The sequence below is a fragment of the Gallus gallus genome, chromosome 1 (genome assembly GCF_016699485.2).
Source record: "Gallus gallus isolate bGalGal1 chromosome 1, bGalGal1.mat.broiler.GRCg7b, whole genome shotgun sequence".
NCBI classification, from domain to species: domain Eukaryota; kingdom Metazoa; phylum Chordata; class Aves; order Galliformes; family Phasianidae; genus Gallus; species Gallus gallus.
In genome coordinates, this window is record NC_052532.1 from 154,073,101 (window position 1) to 154,099,072 (window position 25,972).

The window sequence follows — 25,972 nt, forward strand, 5'->3', positions numbered from 1 at the left end:
ACTGTGTACTGATAAACATTAGGTATTTGCTCTGTTAGAATATGTGGGCAGAGGCAAAACATCTGTGGGGAATACCCTCCCACATGAGACCTTGTTGCAAGTCTCTCTTATCTCTGCACATTTGCATTCTCCTTCAGTACAGCCAACAATAAACAGAAGGAAGAAAAGAGATTGCCTCTGCTTTTATTTTATTTTATTTTTATTTACAATGACTACAGTTTGTTTCTCTGAAGGCTAAAACTGTCTCATCATTAATAAATACAGTGTTAGGGAACAATCACTTTGTTCTGTGAATGCTTTGTAAGATGCTATAGTTCAGTTTGGGGCACAAAGTCTGTTATAGATACATATATATGTGTACATACATATATATATATATATATAAGTCCATGCTTATTTTATATTTGGAGAGTTTTTACAACAAAATATGTGAGACATGGTTATACAAGATGCTCCTTTAGTCCTAATGTGTTTCATTAAACTTAAGACTGTCTTTTAGTACTAAAAAAGCAAACACTGACACAAACCAACTTGATAAATGCCTCTTAACCCATGTTTCAAGTCCTTCTTTTTGCTGGTGATTATCTCTTCATGGGCTAGGTAGTTAGTAACATGAAGTTACTATCCAAACATTGATTATATCTGATGAAATGCAGCTGATGAAGCAAAGCAGCAGACCAGAAAACACCAAGTATGAACTACTAACAACCACAAGTTTCAGAGTTAATGAATGCAAGTATACCTTCCCGAACTTTGCACATCTCAGCCTCCAGGTTTCTGAAAGTGAAAAATATTTACAGCAGTCCTGGCATGTTGAAGTATATTGTACTGTATCTTCAAGTTTTTACAATCAAGAAAACTGTTTTGCAAATGCATCTCTTTATACACACATCTTTATACACACATAAAAATATACAATTTTAACTTGCATGACTCCCGATTGAAGTAGAAGTCCAACTTCATGAGCAATACATAACGGAAATCTGGCCAAAACAAAATTCTACGTATGTTTTGAGTTGAAATGGAATTACAAGCTTGATTTATAATAACAACACACAAGACTCAGAATATCATTTCATTGTGAAGGGCCCTTTTTTCACAATCCAGATGCTGAATGACATTGCTTTGCCAGCATTTTACATTCAACCAAAATAATTTTGCCTATAAATCCAAAGTAGACTTAATCTGTCTTACAGCACTGCCCTCTTTAGCCAGTATGTTTGAGAAACACCAAAAAGGATGAAGCCAACAGAGTCTGCTGAAATTCAAGTGATATTTTCCTATATTTATAACTTTGAACTCAGAGAATAAACAATGAGATATAGCAAGCCAGTTCTGCTACCTTAAGCCAGAGTCTTCCTTTAAGACAGTCTTGCCAAGTCCTTATTGGTTAGCATGACAGCATAGAACCTCCAAAGGAAAATGCATAACTCCAAGAAATTCCAACAGTAGTACTGAGCTCAGCTTAAGAATAAAGAAGGCCAGCCATATTATAGACTGATCTGCAACAATCAGTAGATTCAATGGATGGTAATTTTTTAACATTAGCTATGCTAATTACTTACTGTGTCAGAGCTGGAAAAAAAAAGAAAACATTGTATTCTCCAAATTTAAGTAAATATGACTCACTGCTAATCATTCTGTCTGATTTTCTCTATAGCAATTGTACAAGTATTGTATCTGGTGAATAAGGAATATATTACGCAGCACCACATATCAGGAATTGAACATTTCCTGCATAAGCATACAGTGGAAGTGACTTACAAGTATCTCCCATGAACCACCTCTTCATTTTTCTGAAGAAATTTAGGTTTTAGAACTTCAGAGGAACTCAAATTTTGCCTCTCAGTCTCAAGTATATTCCACAGATTGTGTGAATTGTTCTACAGTCAGCATGAGAGAACACTTCTGTTTTCAGACTCTTAGTTTAAAGCCCATATTTATGTGAAGAAGGGACAGAAATATAGACAGAGTGAAACAATTGCAGACTTTATTAAAATTTGAAACATGTGTCCCTCATTCCCTTCCTTCCCTACAGTAAAATTCTCCGGTTATAGCACAGACATCCATTCTGGAATCAGATTTTTCAGTGGTGTCAGAAAATGGGAATGCAAAAAAAACCAAACCATGCAAGTATTTGGTTCACCAGTGTCTTTCAGTCAAAGGATGCAATTTACCTGATCCACCAGCAAATGGCATGGGGCCATACTGTTCCTTTAATTTATCAGAGTTGAAGGAATTCTTGATGAGTTTAAATGGATATAGATTAGGTGATGACAGTAATTAATTTCATAACTACCTATTTAACATAGCTTCTATATTTCTTCTATATGTTCTGCTTTTTCTTGCAATTCTCTCTCTCTTGGAGAAAAAAAAAAAAGATTTTAAAATAGAAAATACACAAATGGCCACGTCCTCAACTGATATAAAGGAACGCAACTCCACCAAAATCATTCTGATGGTTCCCATTAGCACGCTACCTGATCTGCCATGGTTTATGAGGGAAAGCAAGAAATGATTTAGAACTCCTTCTTACATTAAGTCTTCTTTTTAATTCATTAATAAAAACAAATAGAGACACATCAGTGATTAGTAACCAGAGTTCACTGTCTCTTGCTGATCAGACTGATAGCAAGTTTTGGAGGCCATTTCCAGCAAGCTCACTGGAGATGAGGCTTGTTACTCATTCAGAGAATTTTTCTTCTCCCAATAAACTGCCAGTTTCCAGTAGAGGATGCTGACTTTTTTAAAACTGTGTAGCACTGGCAGAAAACTGTCCATAAGTAGTTCAGAAAGACCATCATTTAGATTTGAATGGCTAATTCAGTGTTACTGAAGTCAAGTGCATGTAGTTAACAATAGTAGTAACACATTGTTGTACTTCCTGATTCCCACCTCTTTCTGAACGTGATAGTTATGTTCTACATATTTAACTTTAGTTTGTACTTTTCTACAGAGTCTATCCTTTACTGCTACTAAAATGCATTTTCTTGCCAATTTTTATTGAATTTCCATTTCTCAAGTACAAAATGTACTGCTAAGTATTGTTCTCGTTCCACATTCTTATTAAGGTTTGTAGGATGTCTGTCATGTCAAAATAGTGTACTTCAGCCTAGCCCTGTTAAAGTATTACACAGACACACAATGGAGAGAGGAATGAGTGATGACTCAACAGACAACTTTTTGGGCAAATACCATTCCGTGACTCCTCCCAAAAAGGGAGGAATACCTCATTGAATACATTTTTTTCATTGTCAGTATTCCAAAATAGAAGTCCTTTAATTCTGTAAACCTTCCAGTTATGTCTGGTAAAGTAACGTCTTTCGGAATTTCAGAGGCGTCTGTTGTTACTGTTGTGTCTAAAAAAGACTTAAAGACCTTCCAGCAAGGGGTGTTCTAAGTTTTGAGTTTCAAAATACAAAATAATAATAAAAAAAAGCTACATTTCTCCTACTCTGTTAAACAAACCAAGCTCAGTCTCTGGCCAGAGGACAAAGTGGTGCAGCATGATTTGCATCTACAGGGCTAAACTTGCTTGCCAAAACAAATTGTGTAGCTTCATCCTTACTCCTATCAGAGCATGGGGCTTGTACTAGAGACAACCAGGCCTAAGTTTTGTTTCAGTGAGAACTGACTGGCAAAGACAAAACTGTAGCAAGGAGTGTGCTAACAGGAACACATGGACAAATGGGAAATTTTGTTCAAGTCTACCCCTTCTTAATTAACTGGCATGGTCCTATTCATTCAATCTGAGTTTTGCAAAGTGATTTGTGTTTGATATAACTTGTGTCTAAAGGATGCTAAAAGTATTGCAGAGAAGTGTCAGCAGTGGATGATGGCCAGGTGACAGCCAGCATGGCTTAACAGGCAGAAACAGTGACATGTATTTGGTGGGACGGTTGCGTATCTGTGCTAACAGCACATTTTTCTTTCTTTTGAAGGCGTCATCTAGATCACCTATGTATGTAGGTAGCAGTTTTGATAAGTAACTCAAATGGATTTAAGGAAGAAAATCCCAGCCTAGCAAATGGTAGGGAACTGGTGCTCATGCATAGAGTGACGTCTTCCTCTTAAAGGTGACTAACAGAAGAACCACTTCTACCTTCATTTCCACTGCAGTCCAACCTTATAAAATAAGAAGATGCTTGGGACTTTTGCTACTTCTATGAACAGGAGTACTTTTCAACTCCAGCGACAATAAATAACCAAGGGAACTTATTGCGTATGAGTACATCCTTACCAAGAGGTATTCATGACTCAGAACCAGGCTAGATACAGTTATGTGAATCCCAGTAGGATTCTGTTTTTTTTAACGGGTAAGCTATTTCGTCATTAGATCCCACAGCTTTCTGTAACTTTCCCCTGAAAATCCTTGTCCTCCTGAAAAGACATCTTAAAAAAACTCAAACCTAAAACCTATTGATTTGATGTGAGGTGGCAACTCCCTTTCTCTCTAGGCATCAGTCTTGGATGGAGATTTTAAAGATAGATAAGCAATTTTGAGGGCAGCCTTGCAGTGCCTAACTACTGGCAATGCCAAGTGCCTGGGCTCCATTTTAACAACTTTTTCCTCCCCTGGTGCTCAGAAGTCAGAATTCTTCTGCCTAATCTACATGCATCTCAGAGCATGCCTAAATCTTTCAAAGGACAGAAAGAGAAAGCAGCAGTCTACCAATTGAAAAAGTCATGTAGACTATGTCTAAAACCAAGTTCATGCCACTCCTCCTTTTGACAACAGCCCATTTTTACCTGCAGAATATCTTACACAGTGAGTTGTAAGGTGTCTTCCAGGGGCTTCATCACTGACTAAATGAATATTTAGGTATTATATATGGAATCCCTTTCTTTATATTGTATGTTTCAGAAGTGTATCGCTTTGGTGATTAAAAGAGACAGAGAGGAAGGTCATTTTGTAATACTAGGTAGGAATAGCTGTTATGCAGTGTTGAAATGATTGAGAGCCACTTTTTGTAGATTATGCTAGTGTCAAAATAAGCAAAATATTTCAGTAGATACAAAACTCTAGAATGCACAGGGATAATGTGTTTTATGGATTTTTTTTTTTTTTTTTTTTTTTTTTTTTGTGCCAGCCCAGCTTGCATTTCTGGGGAAGACCTTTTGGCTGATAGATGCAGGGCATGCAGAGCAATCGTTTAACCACACCTTCCTGACTGCAGGAAGAAGCGCTGTCAGAGCTTTTTCATATGCATTTTTTAATTGCAAGGAAATCCTTAATGACATCGCAGATATACATAGCAGCCCTTGTTTTCCCAAAGGGTGTGGCAAAATTGGAAATGGGAAAAAAAATGCTATAATAGTATGCAAGTTGTCTAAACCATCTCACTGCTACTAGTTTCCACAAAAAAATGGCTGAGCAATTTCTTCCATTTCCCCTTCTAAAATTGCTTGGTAGAGAAAACACGCTAATCATAGCAGGTGCCAGCACATTTCATGGCAGATAAATTATCTTCAGTGTTAACGGTCCTGCTTTTCTTACAATTTGAATACCTCCCTACTCTGCAAATGAGTGCGATGTCTTGCAAAAATCCCTTTTTTAAGTCTGGTCCATAGTATTCTAAACCTGTGTATCTTAATCTTGTACCATGATTGTTGTTACTTTAGATAAAAGAACACTAAGAGTTGCTGATAAAATCAGTTGTCTAAATAATATTATTCTGAAAATCTATGTCAAGTGACATCTGCATGGTATCAGCTGAATGGCTCTAACTGGTTTTGTAGCTTATGTTGCTGATAAATCACTTATTTGTTACTGTGCTGTCATTTACAAATAATGCTTCTGTATATAGCTAAAGAAATAAAAATCAGACTCTGAGCATTAGTAGTGGGATTGTGACAAAGTAGATGTGCTTTTGTGGTAAAAGAATAAGCATGACTACCACTATCACCTAGAAATCCTCACTGAGAAATCTGGAAAGGAAGCCACAGTACTGATTTCAGGAAAGGCATCTCATTAAAAGACAGTAGAGCACAAACTGAAGAGAGGAAGGCGCTTTCCTGCGATGTATCTAAAATTTTTGCAAAGCAATAAATCTGCTGTGGGCATTTTAAACACATAAAAGACATCCTCCAAGCTGTTCTTTTAACAGAGCAGATACAGAGATGTATCTACACCACAAAATGATATCCTTATGAGGAAGTTCAAATTACACTTATCTGATAGATTGGGTTTTCCTTCTTAACCTGGTATTGTGTAGGGATTACCTGCGAGAACTAAGCAGCCTCTGCTATTATAATTATTATTTCTTTTACTATTTGGTACAAATGAATTGATACACAAATGAACAATTGTCTGTCATTTGAAAACATATAAGGAAGTTTTGTATCAGTAAAATAACTGATGGAGTAGTGAAACAACACTTTGTCTATTTAATTCAATCTTAATTTGGTAAGTGGTTCCACTTCTGTTAACACTTAAGTGCTGTGTTTAACAGATCGTGATCCTGTTCCCCATTCACATCAAACGTGAGAATGGCAGAAAAGTAGCTCTTCCCCTACTTCCTATACATTTATATCTGTGTTTCTCTGTGCATATGTGTATACACATATATGAATGAGTGTATACTCCTAACTAAAACAGTTTAATAAGGTGGCTCCCAGGCTTATGGAAGAGAAATCCATTGATGACTACTAAGTAAATTCTAAGAAAGACTCCAATGTGCAAATTGATAGAGCCTGTAAGGACACTTAGGGAAAACCATACACACACTTCACCTGTTCTTCCACTCTTCCACAAACATCTGCTTTTGGCCACTGTTGGAGATAGAATACTGGGCTAAGTGAACTGACCAGGGACTGGACACCTGTGTTATGCTTCTATGATCAAAATGTGCAAATGCAGAAAATGTTTAATGCAGAAAACTGAAAATGCATTAAACTGTTCCTAAATCTTGATGATGATGTAAACAATTAGTAAACAATTAGTGATATTTCAGTGATTTCCAGTGAAGGTGATATCAGATATTTTTTAGAATGTTTATGCTTTGGGTATTGAAATAAGCCAATCTCCTTAGTTAATCTCAGCTCCTTTGCTGAGTCATACAACATACTCCTAGTTTCTACAGTCTGAATTTCGTGTCTCGTTATTCAGTGAATGTTGAGAGTAAGTACATATATAAGTATGGAGAGCAATATATTTTGTTAATGCATGTTTATGACAGTTTTCTTACACCTAACGGCCTTCGCAGTCAAATAAAATCGCTCATCTGTTCAAAGGGCAGAAAAAATAGCAAGACAGATTTATGGTAAGTGTTGAAATGTAGGTCATCTGCAGGAATAAAATAGAAAATGGTGGAGTCTTCTTTCTTTGTTCCCCTTCCAGCAGAATTCAGCTGCTTCATTGTCCTCCCTTGTCCATGGAAGTAGAAGGATCGATAGCATTTCCAAGCATATTCTGAGGTATAAATTTCAAGTGCAGATTCCAATCACAAAGAAAGGTGTGAAAGAAATCAGAATGCACTTCCTAAATCAACACTTCATCAAATAGGGCACAGTGATCCGGGATGCCAAAGAAACAATTGAGCCCTCTTTTTGCCTTTACTAAACACTTTTCCTATGATATAAACTAGCCAATAGACCATTATAAATCTAAGTTAATGTATTTTAAAAATCAACTTGTCTCTTATTCTATGTAAATTATATACTTTGGAAAAAAATATTTTAAAAACTATAAGTGCTTTGGAAAGGATGTTGGCAGAAACAGTCTTTCAAATTATTTTTAATGTTCACTACATGAAGAATTGCACTGAAGGCTTTTTTTACTTATTTTTGTTGCTGTTGTTAAGATCAATGACAAGGCTGGGCTTTGAAACAGGATATCTTCAAAGTAATTTGTGTGATATTAAAAGGAAAAGAGTCTGGACAAAATTATTATAATTATCTGGATGTAATCATGGAGTCTCAGATCAGTTCCTAACATTCCAGATCCTGCCTTGGCCCTATAGCAACACACCATGAAGAACCTAGTAATTTAAAGAATAGGTTGTTGTGGATCCTTGCACTGTCTTTTAGACTGAGAAAACTAAATGAAAATTAATGCCCAAGTAGATAATCTGAATTCTACTCAATGAAAGGAGAAGCCAAACCGGTGACAACTCTATTCAATTACTTTTTTCTTCAGTGTGGGGTGAGGACTTCCATCACAGTCCCTGTTTAACAAAAAAGCTGGACAACATCAAAAGTCAGGCTCTTACCTCTACTTTTGTCATCCAAGACTCTTCTAATGAAATTCATCTCACTAATGTAGATGACTAAAGTAGGTCAGAGCATTGGGCTCTAGAAGTTACTGTTTCGTTTCACTGTCCTGAAAGGGAGCTTAAGATGACAAGTGAGATGTAGGCATCTACACTGTAAACACACAGACAGGTCAGATCAATCCCATGTAATGGCAGAATTTCAAGTTAAATTTTTGCTCTTGCAGAAAGCAGTGACTTCTTGCCAAATTGAAAACAAACGGAAACAAGCACACAGATTTTTTTTTTCTCTGTCTCTGGACAAAACTCAAGTTGCAAAGTTCTTTCTGCACCTTGAAAAGTACACCACGTATAATAAATCAAAATTTATCTCATCTTCAAGCATGTCCAGTGATGCATTGTAGGAAACAGCTTCCCTGCAACTGTGGCAACTGACAGAAAAGGTATGATGAGGAAACTGTAACCTGGGTGTGTGGGAGTCTGACCCACAGAGAATGTGCAAGACGAGGGGAGAGAGAGAACCCAAAAAATAATTGGTGGTTTTTTTTCTCTTTTTTGGGGGGGAGGTGGGGTGGGGGGTTGGGTTGGGCTGGCAGGAGGCAGTTTCTTCCCTTTCTTTTATGGGTACAAAAGGAATACTCCTGTTTCTAGAAGGAATATGCCAAATCCTTTTTGGTTTGAACCCTCTAGTTGTAACAAAAGCAAGACTTTAATTTGGGGGTTTAGCTGCCTTGTAGTTAACTGTACTCATTCTTTTCAGATCCCTGAGCTGCAGACAAACCAGTATCAGTGGCATTTGACATCTGTGGACTTGTGAGCAGAACCTCCATAGTATTATGCTTAAATCACAGTCTCTGAATTTTTTATATTTTCTCAAATTTTCATTTGAAATATGCAATTCTGCTCTAGAATATTTGAAACTTCTAAGTTTGTAGTGGTTTTACCATTATAGGTTGCAGCAGAAAGCTTCACGTCGGTGAGCTATGCTGTAGCTTAATTATACAGCCAGGATGGGTGTGTGAAAATAGCCACTGTGCACTGGAGAATAAATTGCTGGGTTTGGTTTTTCTTGATTTACAAGTTGCTATATGAGGTGCACATTCCCAGGGAGTGGTGAAAAGTGCGGGTGTGTTAAGCAGGTTTAAGAACATTTTAAAGAGACACAGTCAGGTTTGTGACATACTAGATTTGGTGTACTTCCTCCTTCTTCCCAAATAACATTTTCTGTGCTTCAATCAGCTGCCTCTCTGTGTAAGTGATACCACAAAATCCAGGGTAGCAGTATGTGTCACACTAATCTCTCTCTGTGTCTCTTTTTTCTTTTTCTGTCATCAGCTAGGAAATGAAACTGCCAAAACTGCTGGTCTTCATGCTCCTTGGAGAGCAGAATTCACATGCCATCAAGCTCAGCCATTAACATCTTGTCGTTGTATATAAAAATAGCTGTGGTCAGGACAAACAATGCTTAGATCAACCCATTTCTCAACTCTCAGCAGTACAGGAGTTATTTGCTAGTGCTGCTGCGACCACTGCTCTAGGGTATGGAATACACTAGTCTGAAGTCTGGGTTACAAGTTCACAAGAAGCTTGTCAAAAATCATATTGTTTTGAACCTGGATTTTCTTGTATCCCAGAAGTTTTGCATCGGGAGCAGGCATCATACTGAATCTTTCATATACATAGCGCTGGCTTTGAGCCTTGAAAAACTAAAAGGTATTTTCTCCTGAATAAAGATCTCTACTGGAACTAAGGATAATTTCAATTGAAAATAAGAGCAATCTTTTTTAAACAGCTTTCACAAGAGATGACTGGAATATCAATTTCAATCTCTTGCTCGCTGAAGGAGAAAAGAATTAGGAGAGTTCAAGCTATGTACAAACTCCAACCTGATTATTGCAAATAATACTTTGTTTGGAAGCATTCAACCTAACATTCTAGGAACAGCTTATAATCTTTTTTTCTTTCCCCAGTGATAAATATGTTAACTTTTGGATGTTTTCCATGACATTATACTATATAACTTACAGTGATATCTGATGTTCTGTATAACCAAAACATTTAACACCAAAAGATCCAGTGTTTTGTTATTGAAGAAAATGAATGCTTTAAACTTGTCCTTCTAGAAGTAATAAGTGAGCACTATGACACACACAAAAATCATAGTAAATCAGACTAAAATTTAATTCATGAAAAGAGCACTTGCAAATGCCACTGTTTGGAAAAAGGAGAGTATGCAGAAACTGAAATTTGGAAGTAGGTAGCGAAGTAACTGAAGTGAAAGGAGGATGATGTCAAAGAGAAAATGAAAGCAAGCAGTAAAGGATTTAGGAAGGCAAGGATCAGTATAATATTAGATATTAACAGTGCAATTCATAATGATCTGTGATTATGAAGGGTTTTGAGAACTGGAGACATGAAGACATGTCTTCTGCTGTTTTTAAGCAAAAATCGAAGTGTTTATAGGACTAAAAGAATAACTCTTTCTCCATAAATTTTACATTATAAAAAATCTGTGATCAAGTGAAGAAAGACAATGAACAGTGCTGTTACATGAAAACTATGTCATGAAAAATGCATGGCATGTTAGCTATTCCTTCCACATGGCTTGTGATCAAGACAGAATAACATCTGAAATTTCCTGAAAAAGGACAAGTAAAAACCAATGCTTAAGGAAGGGTAGTGGTTCAGTTAAAAACTACCCACAGAGAAGCAGCCCTGGGAGGTTCATACAGAAGGCCAAGTTCACTTGTAAGCTCTTCAGACAATTTTTCTCAGGTCAGCCTCCTGAACAGTCAAAGGTGTAGCTACAGTCACTGCCTGTTCAGGAAATACCCCAGCGATGGCCATGAATCAGTATCTCTGTCTCTTACCTAACTGTACGTTGCAGTGATCCAGTAAACGGGTGCTGACAATTGCTTTGCAGTTGGCAGCAAGGGTGTGGTTTCATTATCAGTTTAAACTGATCAAATACCACATTCCCACCAGAAGGAGTAGTTCTACCTTCCCTCTTCTGCCCTTGGCTATATTCTAATAATAGTCCCTCTGATCACTGCAGTCAGATCACTAAACTGATTCAATACACGGAAGGTCTTACAATCAAAAGAAGTGAAGCAAAGCATACAGCAAAAACAAAAGATACTGGGTAGAGCAAGACCACCCATTAGTCTTAGTGTGCTATTAGGAGGTTTACACCAGTCACAAGATGAACTATGAAAGCCATTGTCTTAATTTAGTAACTATTGAACCAACGGGACAGTCCATACCCTAAAAACAGCATTTTAACCACTCTGTAAATCCAGTTGTGTTGTTTCTAGTTATATTCTTCCTCTAGGGTATTTTCCCAGTCTTAACAGGTACAGATTTTTACAAGAGATCTTTCCCATAGGTTTTCAACTGAAAGAACTTGCTAGTAGTTAGAATGAACAATATATGGCCTTTCAGATTATGTCCAAAACCTCTTAAAGTCTTAAAGTCTAAGTAATGCACTAGCTTTTTTTCTCATCTACAAATTACACCCTGCTCAAATCCATTCAAATACAGATATGAGAAAAGCTATTAAAAAAATCAGTGTTTGCCAAATGTTATCCATAGATCATATTTTCCATATGAAAGAATCTTTTCTGACCTCAAAATTTGTTTTCATATTAGTGATCCTTAATATCTTCCAGGCACTACTAGGACAGACAAAACTTGAGGATAGGACTTGACAAGAACCATTATCACTTTAGATGTTAAAGAAGTCAAATGACCAACAAATTGGTTGACAACTCAAAAGAGAACACTTGCTTACATTTTTAGACTCATACCATTGCATGAAGACTTCAATTGATATTCAATCACAGAACTGTTGAAATTGGGATAGACAAGAATCACAGAATTGTTGAAATTGGGATAGACTTCTTAAGCTCATGTAGTATAACATCCTTCCTTAAGCATGATCAGCTAGATTGTGTTGCCCAGGATGGTGGTCTGGTTGAGTTTTCAGTACTGCCAAGGATGTAGACTTCATAACCTCTCTGAACAAGCTGTTCCAGTGCTTGACCACCCCCCACAGTAAAAAAACAGTTTTCTTGTTTTCAGATAGAATTTCAAGATTTTAATTTGTTCCTGTTGCCCCATGTCCTGTCAGTGGGTACTAATGGGAAGACTGTTGCTTCCTCTTCTTGATTCAATGCCAGCAGGTGTATGTACACATTGATGAGCTCCCCCCTGAGCCTTCTCCAGGCAGAATAGTCCCAGGTGTCTCAGCTTCTCACATATGAGAGATGGTCCAGACCCTTAACCATCTTTGTTGCCCTGCACTGAACTTGCTCCAGTAAATGCATATCATTCTTGCTCTGAGGAGCCCAGAACTGTACACAGTACTCCAGATTTGGCCTCACCAGTCCTGAGCAGAGGGCAAGGATCATCTGCCTTCATCTGCAGGCCATATTATGTTTAACACAGCCCAGGATACTGCTGGACTTTTCATGCCACAAGGGTGCATTGCTGGCTCATGGTCATTTTGTTGTCTGTCTCCAGGTCAAATTCCATTCCATGGACCTTCTCAGCAAAGCCATTCACCAGTTAACTGATAGCCAGCATGTATTCGTGCCTGGGGTTCATCCTCCCAAATGCAGGACTTTGCCTTTACCCTTGTTCAACTTGATGAGATTCCTCTCTACCCCATTCTCCAGCTTGTCAAGTTACCTCTGAATAGCAGCACAATGAACTGGCACATCAGCCAGTCTACCCAGTTTTGCATCACCTGTGAACTTGCTGAATGTGCACTCTGTTCTTTCACCCAGGTCATTAATGAAGATGCAGAATAATACTGGCCCCAGTGTTAAGCCCTGGGGCCATCTAAACCATCTAATTCAGCCATCTAAATCATAGATCTTCTTTCCTCTTATGATGAGTGACAATTTCTCTTCTTCCTAAGCCATAAATATACTGTATAAATTGCTACTTCCTCATAGGGAAAACGAAGCCAGAATTAATAACTTTGAAAAGCAGCCCACACTTTCTCTGTAATTATGTGCATCTTTTCATGGGACAGTGCTAACCTGTTTCTTTTCTCTTTTGTTTTCTCCCATCCTTGCCACATCCTGTCACTGACAACCGTGACTGATGAAACAGATAAGGGCATCCTTGAGCCCTCCATGGAATAACAAACAAGAAGGAGGGAGGTAATCACACATACATTTGCAATTCTTATTTGCAACTATTATTATAAAGTCAATGAAATGTAAGCAGTCTCCACTTCTGCCTTGTAATTAATTAATTATTGAAATGTACTGATTTATTTTCATTCTTCTGCTATGACAGAGGTGACTATTAAGAAGTTTGCACAGGGAAAGAATAGTACAAGCTCAAAAACTAAAACTTATATACAAGAGGCTATTTAAGCTTGAATATAAATTTCTGTTAGAAGCAAAGGAGATGAATGGAATAAGTAGATGTATTGTGATGCTCCCCTCTGAGTCAAATAGTATGTAGTCTCTTGAAGTTTTCTGTACATACTAAAGGTGTTCATCTGTGATGAACATCCAAGCTAATCTGAATGCAATGGCAGAGTATCTCATAAGCAGTAGTACTATGAAAGCTAAAATATATAAGAGCTTTGATTTATTCAGTAAGGTACAGAATATGTATTTAGTCAAATGTATGACCATCCAGTAGAAGGCATCATAGATAGCGTACAGATGAGGAAAACATGAACCATAACCTTATATACTTTAATTCCACAATAAATTTCATATTTGTGTGTATATATATATATATTAGTTTACTGACTTTAAATACGATCATGCACAATATTAATGTTCCAGGTAACAAGTTTTCTCTATTGTTTTCTTGTGTAGCATGCCATTAGTACAGGAGTCCTAAACTCTGGCTCTTCAGTTACTCATACAGAGTCTTTAAATACAGAGTGGCTGCATGTGCCTTATATTACTTTCTCCTCAATTTGTGGTTAATAGAGTAGTCCTTAGTCAATACTTTGCAATAACAATGGTGGACACAAATCTGTTTCTGGTTCCAGATGTTTGAAACTCAGAATAACAAGGCAGCTACAAGATGTAAGAGATCCCTGCTCTCAGTATTTTTCTACTGATTAGTCTTGAGTGTCTACACTAAGAAAAAGGGAATTTCAAGGAGCTCCATATTCAAGCATCTCTGTTTCCATGAATCATTTAAGGTGTCTGACTCCACACAAAGCTGACTCAGAACTCTGCACACCGGTGTAAGTGGTAGATGACTCCCTGTGTCCTGTGGCTATGTCTGACTTTCCTCAGACTGTCTGACTGTGCTGCTGATGTTCTTGCTGAGATCTTCGTAAATTCTCCCCATAAATCCAGAGAGAAACTTGGGTCTAAGACTAAGGACAGATGGAGTGAGTGCAATTCTCACAAAACAGCCCCAAACAGAAGAGGTGAGATTACACGATTGTAAACACATTATCTCTATCAGCAGATAGGAACTTTCAGTGCATTTCCCTAGGAATGTCCAGGTGTGAATTCTCAGGGACCCTGGGCTGGTTGTGTCCATAGCTATTTCTGCCCAGTCCAGTGTTTTAACTCAAGTAATGGCAACTGTCCTACAGTGAGGCTTCAAGCAAGGATCAGGTGTGATATCTTCTGCCATTTTTCAGGATCACTCATTTCAATGGACAGACAAATTGTGAATGGCTGATTCCTTATTTCTGGTATCACCAGATGAATCTCCAGGAGGCTGCTCAAGGTGAACAGCTTTATTATCTTTGAGCTAGAGAGAGCAACGCCCTTGCATCTGACTGCAGGCTTTTGCACCTTCCTCTGATCTCTGTCCAAAACAAGATACTGGCCTGGATGGTGTGTACATCCAATCTAGTGTGTCCATTCCTCTATAAAGGAAAGCATAAAAAAGAACAAAAATAAGAAAGAATATCAAAGATGCCCTTCTTTCTACTAGCCCGTCTTAATAGAAAACAATGATTCAAAATATAGTATCAACACTAAAATGTTGCAAAAATCAAAGTCAGCTTCCCCCTTTTTAATTTTCCGCAATATCTCTCATAAAATATATTTATCCACATAGTCATTAGCACAAAGATTACAGGACAGGACTGTATATACAAGGCTGAAGAGGACACACAGTACTAATTTAATTTAATCACAATCTATTAAATATTTTCATAATTGCCATCCTCCAAGGAAATCTATTATTGTTTTGCCGAGAGCAGTTCCTTAATGGAAGATGGGGTAAGAAATATGACACGTATTATTACAAAGAATTATTTAGAAATGAATGTGATGATTTTAATTATGACAGGTAATTTTGAGGCTTCACATACTATCCAGAAAAAAAAAAAAATCACCAAAAAACATTTGCTCTGCTTGCACCAGTTTATAGTTGGCTTTAGACACTAGCAGTGTGTTTTTTCTCCTCTTGCAAAGTCCTGCCTTCCACTTCCTTGGAAGGACACTTGTCTCAAACCCACTCTGACTGAAGTGACTCTGATAGTCTTCATCTGATCAGGCAGCTATAGAGAATAAAATAGCCCCTCAGGTTCCCACAGTTCAAATCTGAAACTGTTCCAAAATGAGTGGATCTTCTCCATAGAACTGGTGTATAGACTCTACACCTTTACAAGTTGCTTTCTGGAGGAAGTTGCCCTCTATGTTAAGAAGTGGATAGACTGTGAAGAGCTGCCTCTGAGAAACAGCCCTGGACAGGTTGAGAGCTTGTGGGTTCAAATTAGGGACTGGACCAATAAAGGGCATCTGGTGGTCAGTGTCTACTATAGGACACTTGATCAAGGGGAGCTTGTTGACGAGGCCTTATTGCTAAGGCTACAAAAGGCATAATTATTGCAGGCTGTCATCCTGGTGGGGGATTTCAACCACCAAGATATCTGCTGGGAAAACAACACAGTGGGCTGCAAACAGCCCAGAAGACTCCTCAACTCCATAGACAACAACTTGCAAAGAAAAGTGTACTCCCTCTGACAAATGAGAAGAGACTCTGAAGAGACATGGAAAAGGCTGAGGTTCTTAATGAGTTTTTTGCCTCTGTTTGCATGTGTGTCAGGCTTTCATGTGTGTCAGGCTTCTCACACCTCTCGTGTCTCTGAACTTCTAAGCAAGGGTCAGGGGAGAAAATCCATCCTAGTGTAAGAGCGGAGCAAGTCTGAGAATACTTCATGAGGCTGAATGTGTACACGTCTATGGGGCCAGATGACATGAATCCCAAAGTTCTGAAGGAACTGGCTGATGTGGCTGCCAAGCTGCTGTCCGTCATATTTAAAAAATTGCAGCTGTCAGGCAAAGTTCCTGGTGACTGGAACAAGGGAAACATCACTCCTAAATTCAAGAAAGGGAGAAAGGAAGACTCAGAGAACTATATGCCAGTGAGCCTCAACTCTTTACCTGGGAAGATCATGGAACAGATCCTCCTGGAAGAGATGTTATGGAACATGCAAGATGAACAGGTGATTCAAGACAGTCAGCACGATTTCACCAAGAGCAGATCACGCCTGACCAATCTAGTGGTCTTTTATGATGGAGTGACTGCACCAGTGAACAAGGGAAGGGTAACTGATATAATCTACCTGGACTTGTGCAAGGCCTTTGACATGGTCCCACACCATATCCTTATCTCTAAATTGGAGAGATATGGATTTGAAGGCTGGACTGTTGGTGGATAAAGAATTGGTTGCATGGTCATAGCCAGAGGGTTGTTGAAATGGTTCTATGTCCAGGTAGAAATTGATCCAGCTGGACTTTCCAGCTGGTGATCCGTTACAAGTGGTGTCCGCCAGGGGTTGGTACTGGGGCCCATCTTATTTAATATCTTTATTGATGACCTAGATGAGGAGATTGCGTGTACCCTCTGTAAGTTTGCAGATGACACCAAGCTGGGAGATGGTGTCTATCTGCCTGAGGGTAACGAGGCCCTTCAGAGGGATCTCAATAAGCTGGATCGCTGGACTGAGGTGATTGGGATGAGGTTCAACAGGGACAAGTGCCAGGTCCTGCACTTTGGCCACAATAACCCCATGCAGTGATATAGGCTTGGGGCTGAGCAGCTGGATGACTGTGAAGAGGAAAGGGACCTGAGGGTGTTGGTTGATGCTCGGCTGAACATGAGCCGACAATGTGCCCAGGTGGCCAAGAGGGCCTACGGCATCCTGGCCTGCATTAGAAATAGTGTGGCCAGCAGGAGCAGGGAGGTAATCATCCCCCCGTACTCAGCATTGGTGAGGCTGCACCTCGAGTACTGTGTCCAGTTTTGGGCCCCTCACTACAAGAAAGACATCGAGGCCCTAGAACGTGTCCAGAGAAGGGCAACAAAACTGGTGAAGGGTCTGGTGCACAAGTCTTATGAGGAGTGGCTGAGGGAGCTGGGATTGTTTAGTCTGGAGAAGAGAAGGCTCAGAGGAGACCTTATTGTACTCGACAACTTCCTGAAGGGAGGTTGTGATGAGGAGGTGTTTGGCCTCTTCTCCCAGGCAACAAACAGGACCCAAGGAAATGGCCACTAGTTGCGCCAGGGGAGATTTAAGTTAGACATAAGGAAAAACTTCTTCTCTCAGAGAGTGGTCAGGCACTGGAGTGGCCTGCCCAGGGAGGTGGTGGAGTCGTCATCCCTGGCAGTGTTCAAGAGGTGTCTGGATGAGGAGCTATGAGATATGGTTTAGTGGCTTGTGGTAGCAAGGGTAGTGGGAGTATAGTAGAACGATCTTGTAGGTCCCTTCCAACCTTGTGATTCTATGATTCTATGATCACAAGTGGTGTCCCCCAGGGTTCCATCTTGGGGCTGGTACACTTCAACATCTTTATCAATGATATGGACAATGACACTGAGTGCACACTCAGAAAGTTTGCTGATGACGCTAAGCTGAATGGTGCAGATGCCACAATAGAAGGTAGGGACACCATCCAGAGGGACCTAAACATGCTCGAAAAGAGGGCACTTGAGAATCTAACGAGGTTTAACAAGGGCTGAGGTTGCACTTGGGTCAGGGCAATCCCAAATATGAGTACAGACTGGAAAAAGAACTCATGAGAGCAGCCCTATGGAGAAAGACTAGCGGATCCAGATGGATGAAAATCTGGACCTGAACCAGCAGTATGCACTTGCAGCCCAGAATGGCAACAGTATCCTGAGCTGCATCAACAGAGGAAGGGCCAGCTGGGCCAAGGAGGTGATTGACCCTATCTGCTCTGCCCTCATGAGGCCCCATCTGGGGTACTGTGTCCGGGTCTGGAGGTCCCAGTACAGGAAGGAGGAGGAGGAGCTGTTGAAGCCGGTCCAGAGGGCCGCAAAAGTGATCAGAGGGCTGGATCCTCTCCTGTGAAGAAAGATTGAGGGATTTGGGCTCATTTAACTTGGAGAAGGCTTTGGGGAGACCTCATTGTGGTCTTCCAGTGCTTGAAAGGAGATTACAAGCAGGAGGGGGACTGACTTTTTACACCATCAGATAGATATAGGACAAGGTGGAATGGCTTTAAATCTAAAAGAGGGTAGATTTAGGCTGGATGTTAGGAGGAAATTCTTTCTTGGGGTGCAGTCTTCTATCTCATAAACCAGCGCTTAGTACACTGTCCTGAGAGAATGGCCAAGAAACTATGAGCCTGATACAGTGTATTTCCTTAATCTGGGCATGAATTTATTTTCCTTTTACATATATTCAAAGAGAAAATGCAAGAGGAAAAAAAAAAAAAAAAAAAAAAAAAAAGGAACTGAAGCATTTTTTCCTAAAGCAAAAGGCCAAAAGTCCTGAAGAGAATGTATGCCTACACATCAGAAGCATGGATAAAAATCCTGTATTTTCCAGAAGGTGCATGTGGTACAATTCAGTCATTCAGCTATTTTGCTCTAGCTACAAGAATGGACTAACAGAAGTGCTTAGATTTTGCTAAAAATGGTGAATAAAAAACTCAGTCCTCAAAGCTATTGCCGTAATTATATTTTATAGAATGCTGTTTGAGTTTATCAATATCGGTATTTTCTTACTTTTTGTAAGCATATGTGACATATTAAAATGTGTAAGACCAAGGCCCAATTTGTTTTGTCTCATAAACAATAAGAGATGTAAAGCATCTCTTGCACTGTCTATATATACTTTTTATTTGTCCTTAAGATTCCTGCTACATTTCAGAAGGTAGAGCCACAAGTTGTGTCTTTTAGCTATGCTTTGCTCTTCCTGTCATAGTTCAGCACAAAAATCTTTGCTTTTTTTCCTCTGGCAATACCATGGAGTTTTTGAAGCCTCCATATTCTGTTACTAAAAGACTATGGTTGTTATAAAGTGTGAAAGGTACTTTATAGCTTGAGATGCATGGAGAAAGATTGCCCAATCAGTCTACCTGAATGAAAGCCTCGGGGCAGTTCAGAGACCTCTTTCTAGACTTCAGCCTCAGTACACTCTTGCCCATGAGGGTAATAAATGCCTTTCAGTCACCACAGTGCATTTGCCTTCAGTTAACGAGAGACCAAACACAAAAGTGATATCCACAAGAGGTATGCTAAGATTTAAGCCGAATAACTGAATAGACCATGTAGCAAAGACCATAGTTGATACTTGATTGACATAGTGATACTCGATCTTTAGGAGCTAGTGCAAATACCTTTTAGTAAAAGAAATATTTAATATTACTATACTCATTTGCTTATTGAGTATGCAAATACCCTCAAAACTTAGACCAATGCAGATTTGCTGTCACTGATTCTAGAACATACTTACAATTTAGTGTAATTTGCACTTTGAGCACTAGGTGGAAACAGAGCAACGAAAATAAGATCTGTTATCAAATAATCTTCAGCACAGCAAATGGAAGAGCTTTCTCCAACACACAACTGAAATCCCAGAAGAGAGAAATGGCAGCTTAAACCTGCTTAATTTCACCAGAGACCTCTCATTCTCACTTCATGTGCAGAAGAAGAGAACAGAATAGTCTCCCTATGCTTCTTAAACTTGGATTTTTCATTTTCTTTCTTCAATGACCTATTTTAAATTTTCGGATACGTATATTCAGAATGCTCAGATGTATTTCTATTGATTGCTCAAGTATTTTGGTGGAAACTGGAACCTGAATTCAACATGTAGATTTTTTTCCTCTGTTGCTTTTGCGGTTTTGCAAAACTTCAGATTGATCATATTCTGAAATGCTTTTAATCACTGCTACTTGTTTGTCATAGATTAAAAACAAATACAACAGTGAAAATTATCTGTTATTTTTTCACTTTGTGTTTATGCAATCGGAAAAGCACAGCTAGAAAAAGGCGGCCTAATTTTACTTCTTTTTAGAACAGTTATGGGAACCTCTTTATTACAAATCCAAATTTCTTCAGCTCAGGAAAGGGAACTGAATTTATATTTAGTTTTGGACGACAGCCATCTTTTCAGTTGCTTGTGGAAAACTTGGCTCCAGAAAAATACATATGCAGAATGCAACTGCAGCAAAAACCCATAGAACGAAGGAGGAGTGATGTAGCATTTCACAGGAAACCACAATGCAGAACTGAGCTGAACAGCAGTTCTAGTCAGGATGTGACATTCAGACATTCTTATATTTTTTTCAGGAAACAACCAATCTTTGAGTAAGGCCATCCTGTTGAAAAGATGCAGCTACACCTCAAAAGAGGTTGGCCTAGTGATCCTTCACCCCTTTGAATATGGCTTGCAGAACTTGAAAGGGTTAAGAAGAATCTAGTGTAGTACCATGAGACAACTCTAGGTTTCGTATAGTTCATAACATGCTGTTTCATTTGTGAATGGTACCCTGCTTGCCTCCAGAATGAGTACATAATGAACCACGAGTTTTCCAATTTTCACTTCTTCCAATTTTTTCCTCTTGCTTCTCTTTATTCTACATATTTATCAAAGTTCTGATTCTTTGTCCATCTTTTAACAGAATAAACTCTAGTATCACAGCCCAGTTGTACAAACTGATGGGGATTTCAACTGTCTGAGCTGACTTAGTCAATTGGCTCAGATACCAGAGCAATTATTCATACTGGTGGAATGCAAATCAACATTTGAACTGAACTTGAAACCTGTTGAGGCTTGGTGGATAAGTAAGCTTATTGTTCCTGATCCAAGAAAATATAACCCTGTGCCTACTGAATATTTTAATACAATGTATTAGATTAAATGTTTTTGAGTACATTTTCTAAACTCTGTAGAAACAAATGCTAAGCTAAAGTCAATGTGCAAATATTGGGTAGATGCATAAGACCTGCTGTCAGCATTCCTGGGGAAAGTGTGTGTGAGTGATAGGTGCAAGGAAACTTAGATAGGGCAAGATATAAACGTAATTATGAAATAACAACTTCTAGTGTGGAAGAGTTTTGAGGAAGTCAATGCGTCTGAACTAAACCTGCCAGTACGATATTATGCATTTCCTCAACCAATGCTTTTATAAAATGAAGAAAAAGATTCTGTAGAATAAACAGTGTTTGAGTTAGTTCTTTGTTACTCAAAGAACGATTATCCCAGTCTTTATCCTTATGGTTATCTTTTAGAAGAGAAGAAGTTAAATAAATAGCATGGAAATCTCCTTGAAATACAATAAAACAGTGTCAATCATTCTTCACATACAGTGAAAGGTAATGAACTCCTAAATAAAATATAGCAATTATTAAACGTAGAATGGCAACACTTCTTTAATAAACACATTCTGTGTACATTCAGTGTCATCTCCTCTTGAAACTGTGCCAGAAGATGCTGGCATCTCTTCTATTTGTCTTATTACTCCCATCCTGTTAAGTATTTATGATCTGGATTTGTGTGAACAGGTCATTTTAATACAGTCTAGATATATAACTGACCAGTTTCCTGATACCAACTTAAAGAAGTCATATATTAGTGCTGAGAAGAAAAAAAAAATTGAAAAAATTCATGACAGAGTCCAGATTACACACAGCAGGACTGAAAGGATAAACACTATTTTGTAAATTTAGCAGAGGTTATATGGAAAACACTGAATATAAATCACAAATGTGATTTGCTTTTTTTATTTGTTTGTTTTTAAAATTAATCTCCATTTCAAAATTCCACAGGCAAGCTTACTGCTATAATACGGACTTACCAATTTTGGCACTGAAGCGGGTAGCTACGGAGAGCTTTTCAGAGGCAAGGACTTCCACTGCTTATAAGCTGTTGAATTACTGATCACTCACTAGAGAACCTCTAATGTGCCTTCAGTTAATACTTCCTACAGCTAACATCTCTCTTCCACTAAAATTCAAGCTTCAGGTTGAAGCAGATTGAGAGTTTGTCTCTGCTGTTATCTGTTCTCTCTGGTTGGCAGTTGCTGTTGGTGACTGAAAGTGTTACTAGGAGTGGTTTTGGCTTTGAGTAGGGTAGTTATGAGTCAACATGTGGGAATAAATCCAGACATGCCCAGATTTCCCTTTGCTTTCTAAACAAAGGGATCTGATAGAGAAATCTGACTAGGATGATCTTTGGATGGAATATCTACACTTATGACAAATGAAGGCTGTCTTCCTACTGAACCCAATAAGCATGTGACTCAAGTTATTTTTTGAGGCACTCTAAATTGCAATCACTTCCTTGCCTGCAAGGTCAAGCTCTTGTGATAAGCATCGAGAGACATCTTTGCTGCACTAGAGCCAGGAGCAAAAATCCTACTAATCTCAGTAGAATAATGGCATTGCCCCAAGACACTGCAGAGCATTGCAGCGAGAGGAAGCTTCCCACAGCCCATTTTCTTCCTCTCAGTCTTAACCTTCTGGCTCCTTCTTTGCATTCTTCCCCCACCTTATCTTCCAACTGGTTTCTTCTACTGGAAAATCTCACATAACAAATTTCCCTGTCCTGTTTCCATTGTTACCTCAATCTGCCTCCTCCATATTCTGGTTTGATTTGGCCAGGATAAATTCTAGCTAATAACAGAATCTGAAATGTTTACAATTTATATTTTTTTTCAGTCCATTGAGATCTTAAGAGCAAGACTTTATGTTGTGTACTTGCTTTCCCAAATTAATATCACATGCTACAAAAGTCTTGGCACTGTAGAGTATCACAGAATCATAGAATGGCTTGGGTTAGAAGTGGCCTCAAAGATCACCTAATTCCACCCTCCCTGCCATGGGCGGGACTGCTACCCACCAAATCAGGCTTCCCAGGGCCCCATCCATCCTGGCCTTGAACACCTTCAGGGATGGGGCACCCTCAGCTTCTCTGGACAGCCTGTGCCACTGCCTCAACACCCCTTGAGTAAACTATTTCCTCCTAATATAAAATCTAGACTTCCCTTATTTTAGTTTAAAGGTATTTCCCCTTCTCCTATCACCATCTATCTGCATAAAACTCAGTCTGTTTCATGCTTATAAGCTCCCATCTCCTATTATCTTCAACAAAAAAACAGATTTTTAAGCAGGTGAACAGTAGGATGCTGTATTCTTTCACTGAAGCTACTAAATGTCACAGTAAAACAGGAACCATGTATGAAAATGCTAAAGGAATGTATCAAATAGACAAACTAGAACTGTACTTTTGCAACAGAGGACATCAAAAATTTGTGTTTCAAAGGTGTAGAAATAAACTGTGCAGAAAATAAACAGAAAAAAGACAAATAAGGCTATGTTCCTTGCAGACTCACGTTGTCTTCAATAAACCAAATAACAGAAATAAATAGTCTGAAAAATGGTTATTAAGAAAATCCAAGGGTACAAGAAAATATGAAATTAGAGAAATAAGAATGATTTCACTGAAGTCGGGATTTGTCCATTAGTTGTTACTTATATCACCTGGTCATCCACTAATGAATCTGCTTTTCTGCCTGCATAATATCATAGAATTGTAAATTATAATCATGAAAGAGAGTGTTTTTATCTTTACCTTGACATCCTGCAGAGTCAAGGCCACTGAACTGTCGTGAATTTTGTTTACATTTGATTGTGTTTTTTCAGATAAAATGTGTAATATTATACTCTAATCACATGTCAGTAGAGATTCTACTTTATTACAGATAATATAAAACTGGATATTTACAGCAGTGCTACATCTGCAATAAAGTTGTTTGCAGAATTTGTATGCAGGGCATAATAAAATTTGCTTGTTACTCAGATTAGGCCATCAAACTGGCAGGCCAGGGAGAAATTCTCACATGGTCCTCAGATCATTTTCCAGCATCCTTTAAAACTGTAAAATTTATTTGCCATCTGATCCTTGAGTAAATGGCTGTAAAGTAATCTCTCCTCTAGTTGTCAAGAAGTTTGACAGCCCTTGATTAAAACATAAGCATCTTAGATGAAGAACTGCTGCCTATAGGATACTTTTAGAAGTGAAAACCTTATCTGAAGCCAAAAATAGTCTATCTGTGGTTTTTGCTTAGCTTTTGGATGCTGGTCTTAATCTTTATAAATAAAAGTTACTTAAAGTAATTCATGATGAGCTCTGCATATATAAATGCACATGTCTGAATATTTTAATCACTCATGTTTGATTCAGTCTCCACAACAAGACTCTTTTAAGTTATTTATTTATAGTGATGGACTGAATTATATTATTAGATGTAAGTTTGGATAGCATAAATTCTAATGGTAATACACATAGAGAAAAAAAATGGTATATGACAGTACTCAGTGGAGAGTACTGAAAGTACTACTTACATGTTGATACATGATATTGACAGAGTAATTTTCTATCAAAATAGTTCATAACTAACAATATGTTAGAATTGTTAGCATAGCTGATCATAGAACCACAGTAACTGATTAAATAGAAGTTTTACCATCATTTTAATATGTCAACAGTGTCTATTTAATGGCAGTTAAACATGACTGTAATTCCACAATGTGTGCACTGCCTGTGACACTGTGATTCTCAGATAGTAATTCAGGACATGCTAATGTTGTGATGTCAGCCTCCCACCACCCCAAAGAACCTTTGAATCAGTGCCCTCACAAAATGGCACAAGTTCAAGGACATATCAAGGAGTAGAGATTTAAAGCAGACACAGTCACTAGCAAGTATTATCATGCACTCAGAATAATTGTTGCTTAAAAAATAATAATAATAATAAAAAGCAGCTATTGAGTATCATTATAATCTTAATTCAAAATAGCTACAATGTCTTTAGTCCCTGTTCTCCTTCTTCCCTGTATGCTGCAATTCCTAACAGAGATGTTTAAAAATACCTTCCAGCTGGAATGAAGGGAACAATTGAACAACTCTTGCCCATTGGTGTTTCCTCAAAACACTGAGAAAATCATGACAGACTTTCAGTTACAAGTAGGCACAACTTCTTCTTCATTTTATAAAACAACAGTGTAAAAGCAAGTTGGATTTTGACTTGATAACACTTCCTCTTATAGCTATGTTTTAACTACATCTATTTGGCATGTGAAAAATGAAATGTCTTCCTATGCACAATATACAGAAGCATGTGAGTTGCATCTTAAGAGTGTTTTGTGTTAACCTACACTTCCGTGTCTTTGGCACATTGCAAGACGACGGAATATAAATTGATATAGACTGCTTTTGTTCTTGAATATAATCATAGATTCATGGAATCATTAAGGTTGGAACAGACCACTAAGATCATCTAATCCAACCATCAGCCCATCCCCACTCAGTGACACATCCACATGTTTCTTGTTAAATGCGTTAAACCAGGCCAAAATGAAGGCTAATACCTTAGAAGATGAAAAACAGTTTTTGCGAGACCACATTGAAAATTTAGAGCAAGAACTCAGTATAATGGTGGGGAAAAAAACCAATCGTGAGTTTTCTGATAGGACAGGTCTGTAATATTTTAATAGATAATAAC

General features: G+C 38.3%; 1 protein-coding gene across 4 annotated transcripts in view; it reads right to left on the minus strand.

Moving 5' to 3' along the window:
• SCEL (sciellin) overlaps nt 1-22,497 on the minus strand; it is a 75,232-nt gene extending 52,735 nt beyond the window's left edge. For all 4 annotated transcript variants that reach the window (XM_025146770.3, XM_025146768.3, XM_025146769.3 and 1 more), the window contains exon 1: nt 22,265-22,497. The gene's annotated coding sequence lies outside the window, so the exon portion shown is untranslated. The remainder of the gene's footprint in view (nt 1-22,264) is intronic.
• Nucleotides 22,498-25,972: the final 3,475 nt, after the last annotated feature.